This window comes from Anomaloglossus baeobatrachus, chromosome 4, assembly GCF_048569485.1.
Source record: "Anomaloglossus baeobatrachus isolate aAnoBae1 chromosome 4, aAnoBae1.hap1, whole genome shotgun sequence".
NCBI classification, from domain to species: domain Eukaryota; kingdom Metazoa; phylum Chordata; class Amphibia; order Anura; family Aromobatidae; genus Anomaloglossus; species Anomaloglossus baeobatrachus.
In genome coordinates, this window is record NC_134356.1 from 670202243 (window position 1) to 670214723 (window position 12481).

Below are 12481 nucleotides of genomic sequence, written 5' to 3' on the forward strand. Positions count from 1 at the left end.
TTGTCACGTGATGAGCCAGTAAATTACGCCATTGCTTGGATTAGTTTTTGACTGCATTACAATTAGTGATAAACTTAACTGTCAATATTTACAGTTATATCGAATTCCAGTTGCCCAAAACGTCTTAAAAAACGCTTAGAAACTGAAATCTCTGGCCATACAATAGATTATATTTCTATTTTGCTTCAATTCGTTACTCTGTCATACTTTAAGGTTAACGACGATGTAACATGGCCACTCTCTTACTCTAACCAAGTTATTTCAAGTTTGTAAATTAATTTTACACATTGGATGGATAAAACCTTCGGATCTTTTTCCAAAAGTCACTGGATGTGAACAGAAAGCCAAAGGACTGGCCAGCACGGGGGTCGAACCCGCAACCTTGGCGTTATTAGCACCACGCTCTAACCGATTGAGCTAACCGGCCACTTTTGCCCCATATCTACTCTCTTTTAATGAACTTGCTCTAATTTTGAGCCAGCTACTGACCTCTCAAAGCTTGATCTGTCCACAGTGAAAGGTAAAATACGTTGAAAGTTGACTAATTCTTAGAGAGCCCATCAAAAGCATAGGAACCAATCTTAAATGAGAATTGACAAGCTTTTTTTATATTATGAGCAATATGTTGCCACCAACCACTCTAACTTGTCACGTGATGAGCCAGTAAATTACGCCATTGCTTGGATTAGTTTTTGCCTGCAATACAATAAGTGATAGACCTAGCTGTCAATATTTACAGTTATATCGAATTCCAGTTGCCCAAAACTTCTTAAAAAACGATTAGAAACTGAAATCTCTGGCCATACAATATATTATATTTCTATTTTGCTTCAAGTTGCTTGGATTAGTTTTGCCTGCATTACAATTAGTGACAGACTTAGCTGTAAATATTTACAGTTATATCGAATTCCAGTTGCCCAAAACTTCTTAAAAAACGCTTAGAAACTGAAATCTCTGGCCATACAATAGATTATATTTCTATTTTGCTTCAATTCGTTACTCTGTCATACTTTAAGGTTAACGACGATGTAACATGGCCACTCTATTACTCTAACCAAGTTATTTCAAGTTTGTAAATTAATTTTACACATTGGATGGATAAAACCTACGGATCTTTTTCCAAAAGTCACTGGATGTGAACAGAAAGCCAAAGGAATGGCCAGCACGGGGGTCGAAGCCACAACCTTGGCGTTATTAGCACCATGCTCTAACCGATTGAGCTAACTGGCCACTTTCGCCCCATATCTACTCTCTTTTAATGAACTTGCTCTAATTTTGAGCCAGCTACTGACCTCTCAAAGCTTGATCTGTCCATAGTGAAAGGTAAAATACGTTGAAAGTTGACTAATTCTTAGAGAGCCCATTAAAATCATAGGAACCAATCTTAAATGAGAATTGACATGCTTTTTTTATATTATGAGCAATATGTTGCCACCAACCACTCTAACTTGTCACGTGAGGAGCCAGTAAATTACGCCATTGCTTGGATTAGTTTTTGCCTGCATTACAATTAGTGATAGACTAAGCTGTCAATATTTACAGTTATATCTCTGGCCATACAATAAATTATATTTCTATTTTGCTTCAATTCGTTACTCTATCATACTTTAAGGTTAACGACGATGTAACATGGCCACTCTCTTACTCTAACCAAGTTATTTCAAGTTTGTAAATTAATTTTACACATTGGATGGCTAAAACCTACGGATCTTTTTCCAAAAGTCACTGGATGTGAACAGAAAGCCAAAGGAATGGCCAGCACGGGGGTCGAACCCGCAACCTTGGCGTTATTAGCACCACGCTCTAACCGATTGAGCTAACCGGCCACTTTTGCCCCATATCTACTCTCTTTTAATGAACTTGCTCTAATTTTGAGCCAGCTACTGACCTCTCAAAGCTTGATCTGTCCACAGTGAAAGGTAAAATACGTTGAAAGTTGACTAATTCTTAGAGAGCCCATCAAAAGCATAGGAACCAATCTTATATGAGAATTGACAAGCTTTTTTTATATTATGAGTAGAGTTGAGCGCGGTTTGCGGTTCGTGGTTCTCCAGTTCTAGGCTCGAGTGATTTTGGGGCTGTTCTAGATCGAACTAGAACTCGAGCTTTTTTGCAAAAGCTCGATAGTTCTAGATACGTTCGAGAACGGTTCTAGCAGCAAAAAGCAGGGCTTTTTACAGCTACAGTGTGCAGGAGCCATTGCTGGCAGCCTGCCAGAAGCTGGTAACCAAGATAAACATCGGGTATCCAAGCAAAGCGCTTTGATTAGTAACCCGATGTTTATCCTAGTTACGTGCAGGAACAGACACTTCCCCGCTCAGCTCGCTCCACCCCCTCCTGCCCGCAGCATGTACACATACACACATACACACACACACACGGTCCCGCTCGGCTTACCTGCGGTTATGAAGTCCCGCCATCCCGACCTCAGCGCTGTCACTGTCCTCCATAGCCGGCGCTTGTCACATCATCTTCTCTCGCTTCCGACCCGAGACTGACTAGCGGTGACGTCACGTGCCTCTCACGATACTTGGTGTGAAGACGCCGGTCATTGAACTCAGTGACAGGGGCTGTCAGTGTGCTGGAGATCAGCGCAGGTAATGTACCTCGCTGACAGCAGCACTTGTCATGCCCTGCAGTGACCTGGGCTGACCTATTGATGTTAGCTCAGGTCACTGCACTGCTCTCCCAGCCAATGGGGAACATCCTGCTCTTTATTGACTGGGACAGTGTGGATCGTCATGGCAACCCCTTGGATTACACCAGACCTGGATTTGTTTTTCATTCTAATAAATTGGTTAAAGAGGGAATGTTTTGGGGAGTGTTTTTTCAAATAAAAATGTGTTTGTCGTCTATTTTTTTTATTACTGACTGGGTTGGTGATGTCGGGTATCTGATAGACGCCTGACCTCACCAACCCCAGGGCTTGATGCCAGGTGACATTACACATCTGGTATTAACCCCATATATTACCCCGTTTGCCACCGCACCAGGGCGCGGGATGAGCTGGGGCGAAGCACCAGGATTGGCGCATCTAATGGATGCGCCACTTCTGGGGCGGCTGCGGAACACTATTTTTAGGCTGGGGAGAGTCCAATAACCATGGACCTCCCTAGTCTGAGAATATCAGGCCCCAGCTGTCTGCTTTACCTTGGCTGGTGATCCAATTTTGGGGGCCCCTACGTGTTTTTTTTTTTAAATTATTTATTTAATTTAAAATAAGTGTGGGGTGCCCTCAGTTTTGGATTACCAGCCAAGGTGAGGTTGCCAGCTGTGGTCTGCAGGCTGCAGCCGTCTGCTTTACCCTAGGTGGCTACAAAACTAGGGGGAACCCTACGTCATTTTTTTTTTCATTTTTTTGGCTAAATACAAAGCTAAGCACCCCTTAGTGCCACATGAAAGGCACGAAAGGGTGCTCCACTTTTTCTCCACTTTTTCTCCACTTTTTCTCCACTTTTTCTCCACTTTTTCTCCATTTTTTCTCCACTTTTTCTCCACTTTTTCTCCATTTTTTTCTCCACTTTTTATCCACTTTTTCTCCATTTTTTTCTCCATTTTTTCTCCACTTTTTCTCCATTTTTACTACACTTTTTCTCCACTTTTTCTCCATATTTTTCTCCACTTTTTCTCCACTTTTTCTCCATTTTTTCTCCACTTTTTCTCCACTTTTTATCCACTTTTTCTCCACTTTTTATCCACTTTTTCTCCACTTTTTCTTCACTTTTTCTCCACTTTTTATCCATTTTTTCTCCACTTTTTCTCCACTTTTTCTCCACTTTTTCTCCATTTTTTTCTCTACTTTTTCTCCACTTTTTCTCTACTTTTTCTCTACTTTTTCTCCACTTTTTCTCCACTTTTTCTCCACTTTTTCTCCATTTTTTCTCCACTTTTTCTCCACTTTTTCTCCACTTTTTCTCCATTTTTTTCTCCACTTTTTCTCCACTTTTTCTCCACTTTTTCTACATTTTTTTTCTCCATTTTTTGTCCACTTTTTCTCCATTTTTACTCCACTTTTTCTCCACTTTTTTTCCATTTTTTTCTCCACTTTTTCTACATTTTTTTCTCCACTTTTTATCCACTTTTTCTACATTTTTTCTCCACTTTTTCTCCACTTTTTCTCCACTTTTTCTCCACTTTTTCTTCACTTTTTCTCCACTTTTCCTCCACTTTTTCTCCACTTTTTCTCCACTTTTTCTCCACTTTTTCTCCACTTTTTCTCCATTTTTTCTCCACTTTTTCTCCACTTTTTCTCCATTTTTTTCTCCACTTTTTATCCACTTTTTCTCCATTTTTTTCTCCATTTTTTCTCCACTTTTTCTCCATTTTTACTACACTTTTTCTCCACTTTTTCTCCATATTTTTCTCCACTTTTTCTCCACTTTTTCTCCATTTTTTCTCCACTTTTTCTCCACTTTTTATCCACTTTTTCTCCACTTTTATCCACTTTTTCTCCATTTTTTCTCCACTTTTTCTTCACTTTTTCTCCACTTTTTATCCATTTTTTCTCCACTTTTTCTCCACTTTTTCTCCACTTTTTCTCCACTTTTTCTCCATTTTTTTCTCTACTTTTTCTCCACTTTTTCTCTACTTTTTCTCTACTTTTTCTCCACTTTTTCTCCACTTTTTCTCCACTTTTTCTCCATTATTTCTCCACTTTTTCTCCACTTTTTCTCCACTTTTTCTCCATTTTTTTCTCCACTTTTTCTCCACTTTTTCTCCACTTTTTCTACATTTTTTTTCTCCATTTTTTGTCCACTTTTTCTCCATTTTTACTCCACTTTTTCTCCACTTTTTTTCCATTTTTTTCTCCACTTTTTCTACATTTTTTTCTCCACTTTTTCTCCACTTTTTCTACATTTTTTTCTCCACTTTTTCTCCACTTTTCCTCCACTTTTTCTCCACTTTTTCTACATTTTTTTCTCCACTTTTTCTCCACTTTTTCTCCACTTTTTCTACATTTTTTTCTCCATTTTTTCTCCACTTTTTCTTCATTTTTTTCTCCATTTTTTTCTCCACTTTTTATCCACTTTTTCTCCACTTTTTCTCCATTTTTTTCTCCACTTTTCCTCCATTTTTACTCCACTTTTTCTCCACTTTTTCTCCACTTTTTATCCATTTTTTTCTCCACTTTTTCTCCACTTTTTCTCCACTATTTCTCTATTTTTTCTCTACTTTTTCTCCACTTTTTCTCCATTTTTTCTCCACTTTTTCTCCACTTTTTCTCCACTTTTTCTCCATTTTTTTCTCCACTTTTTCTCCACTTTTTCTACATTTTTTTCTCCACTTTTTCTACATTTTTTTCTCCACTTTTTCTCCACTTTTTCTCCATTTTTTTCTCCACTTTTTCTCCACATTTTCTCCACTTTTTCTCCATTTTTTTCTCCACTTTTTATCCACTTTTTCTACATTTTTTTCTCCACTTTTTCTCCACTTTTTCTCCACTTTTTCTCCACTTTTTTCTCCTCTTTATTCTCCACTTTTTTCTCCACATTTTCTCCACTTTTTCTCCACTTTTTCTCCATTTTTTTTCTCCACTTTTTATCCACTTTTTCTCCGTTCTTTTTCTATGGTCAGTCTACCCATTAGTTCTGCCATGCATACTGTAGCTCTACACCTACTGCACATGTTACTTTATGATTGACATCTCTTTCGTACCAGAGCTGTCTAAGCCTACTCTGACCCCATATTTGTCATTACTATATTGTCCTTGTACTGTATTATGACATTTGTATCATGTGTTTCATTTCTTGCTGTGTTGCAATTTTTTTGCTGCATCCCAATTGTACCTCTACATTGTTCGAGTTTATGTTATTGTTCTCTCACTCTTATGTGATACTGATTATTGTCATTTTTCATGATTACAAGCAGATAAGTCCAATCTGACGAAGGTTCAGGCCGAAACGTCATTTGTAACTTGTTTTGGACAAAAACATATATGGTTATGAAAATTTTTTTTTCTTAATACGGACCAATAAAGAGTGATTTTGCATTACTATCCGTTGTGACTTACTGACTTAGTCTGGGAGATTTAGAGTGCCGAGGTTGCTCACTAATTTTATCTATTATTACCTCTGAGCACCTATATACCAGTGAGCAGAGCTTCCTCTACAGTAGTTCTCCTGATTAGGCATGCCCTTACCTCATGAGCAGGGCATTGCAGCTTTGGTAGCAACCATTACGACATGGACTCTGCTGCTGTGGACCCGGGGAGAGTGAGTGCAGATTCATTGCACCCACACTCCTCACATGAAGGGTCCGCACTCCTAGAAAATGGGGGATACGTTCCCTGAGTGTCTCCCCTTGATATTCTAGACGGTCCAGAGTCGTCGTGGGACCCCTTTATTTTTTTTCTTACAATAAATTGGTGAAAGAGGAAATGTTTTGGGGACTGTTTTTTCAAATAAATTTCTTTTGTCGATTTTTTTTTTTTGTTAGTACTGACAGTTTATGATGTTGGGTATCTAATAGACGCCATGACATCACAAACTGCTGGGCTTGATCTCAGGTGACTTTACAGCTACTATCAACCCGATTTATTACCCCGTTTGCCACTGCACCAGGGCACGGGATGAGCTGGGGTGAAGCGCCAGGATTGGCGCATCTAGTGGATGCGCCACGTCTGGGGTGCCTGCGGCCTGCTATTTTTAGGCTGGGAAGGCCCAATAACTATGGACCTTCCCACCCTGAGAATACCAGACCACAGCTGTCCGCTTTACCTTGGCTGGTGATCCAATTTGGGGGGGACCCTACTTTTATTGTGTAATTATTAATATTTATAAAATAATTATAAAAAAGAGCCTGAGGGGACCTCCACATTGGATCCCCAACCAAGGTAAAGCTGCCAGCTGTGGTTTTCAGGCTACAGCCGTCTGCTTTACCCTAGCTGGCTATCAAAAATGGGGGGACCCAACGTCATTTTTTTTTAACTATTTTTTAAATAGAAAAAATTAATGGGCTTCCCTGTATTTTGATTGCCAACCAAGGTAACGGCAGGCAGATGGGGGTGGCAACCCATAGCTGTCTGCTTTATCTGCTGAGAATCAAAAATACCGCGGAGCGCTTCGTCATTTTTTTAAAGATTTATTTTTACAGCACTGTGATGTCCAGCAATCAAAATACAGGGAAGCCCATTTTATTTTTAGTTATTTAAATAAATAATTAAAAAAAATATATATGGGCTCCCGCTGCATTTTTTGTATTGCTAGCTAAGGGTAATCCAAGCAGCTACTGGCTGCTAACCCCCACTGCTTGGTGTTACCTTCACTGGCAATGGAAAATCCAGGGAAGCATTTTTTATTTTTTTTTGCCAAAAAACTACAAAAAAAGGACGTGAGCTTTGCCATATTTTTGTATGCTAGCCAGGTACAGCAGTCAGGTGCTGGAAGAGTTGGATACAGCGCCAGAAGATGGCGCTTCTATGAAAGTGCCATTTTCTGAGGCGGCTGCAGACTGCAATTCGCAGCAGTGGGGCCCAGAAAGCTCAGGCCAACCTGTGCTGCGGATTCCAATCCCCAGCTGCCTAGTTGTACCTGGCTGGACACAAAAATGGGGCGAAGCCTACGTCATTTGTTTTCTAATTATTTCATGAAATTCATGAAATAATAAACAAAAGGGCTTCCCTTTATTTTTGGTTCCCAGCCGGGTACAAATAGGCAACTGGGGGTTGGGGGCAGCCGTACCTGCCTGCTGTACCTGGCTAGCATACAAAAATATGGCGAAGCCCACTTAATTTTTTCAGGGGGCAAAAAACTTCTGCATACAGTCCTGGATGGAGTATGCTGAGCCTTGTAGTTCTGCAGCTGCTGTCTGTCTGTATGGAGAAGAGCAGACAGCAGCTGCAGAACTACAAGGCTCAGCATACTCCATCCAGGACTGTATGCAGAAGTTTTTTGCCCACCAAAAAAATGACGTGGGCTTCGCCATATTTTTGTATGCTAGCCAGGTACAGCAGGCAGCCACAGGCTGCCTCCAACCCCCAGTTGCCTATTTGTACCCGGCTGGGAACCAAAAATATAGGGAAGCCCATTTTTTTTAATTATTTCACTTATTTCATGAAATAATTAAAAAACAAATGACGTGGGCTTCGCCCCATTTTTGTGTCCAGCCGGGTACAACTAGGCAGCTGGGGATTGGAATCCGCAGCACAGGTTAGCCCGAGGTTTCTGGGCGCCTCTGCTGCGGATTTCAGTCCGCAGCCGTCCCAGAAAATGGCGCTCTCATAGAAGCGCCATCATCTGGCGCTGTATCCAACTCTTCCAACAGCCCTGGAGCCGGGTGGCTTGTTGGGTAATCATGAGTTAATACTGGCTTTGTTTTACTAACCAGTATTAAGCCAGAGATTCTTAATGTCAGGCACGTTTGACCCGGCCATTAAGAATCTCCAATAAAGGGTTAAAAAAAAGACACCACACAGAGAAAAAATACTTTAATAGAAATAAATACACAGACACATTAGAGACTCCATCTTTATTACCCCCTGTCAGCCCTCCACGATCCTGCTCTTCTGTCTTCTTTCTTTCTAGTGTAGTAGTAGTGAGGATGAGGTTCACCAGCCCATCACTTGGGGCTGGGGAACCTCATCCTCAGTACAATCCTCACTACAATCGGGAAGCAGCGTGCAGCAGTGCTGGCTGTCAGCGGTAACAGCGGTAACGCTGACAGACGCGTTACCATAGCAACGGTGCTCTCGGAGCTGCGGTTAGCGGTGACGTCACCGCTAACTGCGTTGCTATGGCAACGGTGATCTCCGTTAATGACCGGCTGTGTCAGCCGGTCCCTAACGGAACGGGGAGTCGACCGTGTGCACCGTGTACCGGAGAGATGCACCCGCAGGTCCTACATGACGCGTCATAGTCATGTGACCAGTCTGTAGCCAATGAGATAATAGCCACATGACTGGTCACATGGCTATTCTGACGTCACGACAGGTCCTGCATCTCTGCTGGCAGTGCCGGTCACAGGAGGATTCAGCGATCATCGGATGGAATAGCGGCAGGAGACAGAGTGCAGAAGGGATCGCGAGGACCGGTAAGTGTTATGGCAATGTTTATTAACTGTTTGTGTACATTTATCATGCATTTTTATGTGTTTGTGATTGCCTCCCATTATAGCCTATTGGCTCGAGTTCGGTTCGTCGAACGTTCGACGAACCGAACTCGAACGGGACCCCCGTTCGGCGAGCCGACCTCGAGCCGAACCGCGACCGGTTCGCTCATCTCTAATTATGAGCAATATGTTGCCACCAACCACTCTAACTTGTCACGTGATGAGTAGAGTTGAGCGCGGTTCGTGGTTCGTGGTTCTCCAGTTCGGGGCTCGAGTGATTTTGGGGGCTGTTCGAGATCGAACTAGAACTCGAGCAAAAGCTCGATAGTTCTAGATACGTTCGAGAACGGTTCTAGCAGCAAAAAGCAGGGCTTTTTACAGCTAGAGTGTGCAGGAGCCATCGCTGGCAGCCTGCCAGAAGCTGGTAACCAAGATAAACATCGGGTATCCAAGCAAAACGCTTTGGTTAGTAACCCGATGTTTATCTTAGTTACGTGCAGGAAGCCCACACTTTCCCGCTCAGCTCGCTCCGCCCCCTCCTGCCCGCGGCATGTACACATACATACATACACACACACACACACACACACACACACACACACACACACACAGACGGTCCCGCTCGGCTTACCTGCGGTCGGCCCGGGGGCAGCAGTCCTTGGCACTGGAAACTGAGGCTGCCGGCCCTTTAAGGCCACTGTGTTCTCCTGCATTGAGCATCATCTGTGGGCGGAGCTACCGCCCGGCGTCCTGCTCGGTCGCACAGATGAAGGAGTCACAGTGCCAGCCAGCGACCCCCAGCAAATCGCTTCCTTCCGGCGCTGTGTGGGCCCCATCTGCACCGTGACCTGATCAGTATGTGGGACATCACTCCCTCCCCGCCCCTCCCTGTCCCCCCGTGCGTGTGTGGGCCCCGCAGAGCCGTGTGTGTGACCCCCGGAGCCGCGTGTGTGGGCCCCGCAGAGCAAGGTGTGTGTTTGTATGAATGCATGCAGCAGAGCAGTATGCGTGTCTATATGTATGTATGTATGCAGCAGAGCAGTATGCGTGTCTGTATGTATGTATGTATGCAGCAGAGCAGTATGCGTGTCTATATGTATGTATGTATATATGCAGCAGAGCAGTATGCGTGTCTGTATGTATGTATGTATATATGCAGCAGAGCAGTATGCGTGTCTGTATGTATGTATGTATATATGCAGCAGAGCAGTATGCGTGTCTATATGTATGTATGTATGCAGCAGAGCAGTATGCGTGTCTGTATGTATGTATGTATATATGCAGCAGAGCAGTATGCGTGTCTGTATGTATGTATATATGCAGCAGAGCAGTATGCGTGTCTGTATGTATGTATATATGCAGCAGAGCAGTATGCGTGTCTGTATGTATGTATATATGCAGCAGAGTAGTATGCGTGTCTGTATGTATGTATATATGCAGCAGAGCAGTATGCGTGTCTGTATGTATGTATATATGCAGCAGAGCAGTATGCGTGTCTGTATGTATGTATATATGCAGCAGAGCAGTATGCGTGTCTATGTATGTATGTATATATGTAGCAAAGTAGTATGCATGTCTGTATGTATGCATGTATGTATGCAGCAGAGCAGTATGCGTGTCTGTATGTATGTATATATATATACAGCAGAGCAATATGCGTGTCTGTATGTATGTATGCATGTATGTATGCAGCAGAGCAGTATACGTGTCTGTATGTATGTATATATGTAGCAGAGTAGTATGCGTGTCTGTCTGTATATATATATGCAGCAGAGCAATATGCGTGTCTGTCTGTATGTATGCATGTATGTATGCAGCAGAGCAGTATACGTGTCTGTATGTATGTATGTATATATGCAGCAGAGCAGTATGCGTGTCTGTATGTATGTATATATGCAGCAGAGCAGTATGCGTGTCTGTATGTATGTATGTATATATGCAGCAGAGCAGTATGCGTGTATGTATGTATATATGCAGCAGAGCAGTGTGCGTGTCTGTATGTATGTATGTATGTATGCAGCAGAGCAATATGCGTGTCTGTCTGTATGTATGAATGTATGTATGCAGCAGAGCAGTATGCGTGTCTGTATGTATGCATGTATATATGCAGCAGAGCAGTATGCGTGTCTGTATGTATGCATGTATGTATGCAGCAGAGCAGTATATGTGTCTGTATGTATGTATGTATATATGCAGCAGAGCAGTATGCATGTCTGTATGTATGTATATATGCAGCAGAGCAGTATGCGTGTCTGTATGTATGCATGTATGTATGCAGCAGAGCAGTATATGTGTCTGTATGTATGTATGTATATATGCAGCAGAGCAGTATGCATGTCTGTATGCATGTATATATGCAGCAGAGCAGTATGCATGTCTGTATGCATGTATATATGCAGCAGAGCAGTATGCATGTCTGTATGCATGTATATATGCAGCAGAGCAGTATGCGTGTCTGTATGTATGCATGTATGTATGCAGCAGAGCAGTATATGTGTCTGTATGTATGTATGTAGATATGCAGCATAGCAGTATGCGTGTCTGTATGTATGTATGTATATATGCAGCAGAGCAGTATGCGTGTCTGTATGTATGCATGTATATATGCAGCAGAGCAGTATGCGTGTCTGTATGTATGCATGTATGTATGCAGCAGAGCAGTATGCGTGTCTGTATGTATGCATGTATGTATGCAGCAGAGCAGTATGCGTGTCTGAATGTATGCATGTATGTATGCAGCAGAGCAGTATGCATGTCTGTATGTATGCATGTTTGTATGCAGCAGAGCAGTATGCGTGTCTGTCTGTATGTATGCATGTATGTATGCAGCAGAGCAGTATGCATGTCTGTATGTATGCATGTATATATGCAGCAGAGCAGTATGCGTGTCTGTATGTATGCATGTATGTATGCAGCAGAGCAGTATATGTGTCTGTATGTATGTATGTATATATGCAGCAGAGCAGTATGCATGTCTGTATGTATGTATATATGCAGCAGAGCAGTATGCGTGTCTGTATGTATGCATGTATGTATGCAGCAGAGCAGTATATGTGTCTGTATGTATGTATGTATATATGCAGCAGAGCAGTATGCATGTCTGTATGCATGTATATATGCAGCAGAGCAGTATGCATGTCTGTATGCATGTATATATGCAGCAGAGCAGTATGCGTGTCTGTATGTATGCATGTATGTATGCAGCAGAGCAGTATATGTGTCTGTATGTATGTATATATGCAGCAGAGCAGTATGCGTGTCTGTATGTATGTATGTATATATGCAGCAGAGCAGTATGCGTGTCTGTATGTATGCATGTATATATGCAGCAGAGCAGTATGCGTGTCTGTATGTATGCATGTATGTATGCAGCAGAGCAGTATGCGTGTCTGTATGTATGCATGTATGTATGCAGCAGAGCAGTATGCGTGTCTGT

General features: G+C 42.3%; 2 non-coding genes across 2 annotated transcripts; both read right to left on the reverse strand.

The window, feature by feature from the left end:
• Positions 1-353: 353 nt before the first annotated feature.
• Positions 354-427, reverse strand: TRNAI-AAU (transfer RNA isoleucine (anticodon AAU)). Its single transcript has one exon. It is a non-coding gene; the product is annotated as a tRNA-Ile (tRNA).
• Positions 428-1752: 1325 nt separating this feature from the next.
• TRNAI-AAU (transfer RNA isoleucine (anticodon AAU)) lies at positions 1753-1826 on the reverse strand. The gene has a single exon. It is a non-coding gene; the product is annotated as a tRNA-Ile (tRNA).
• Positions 1827-12481: the final 10655 nt, after the last annotated feature.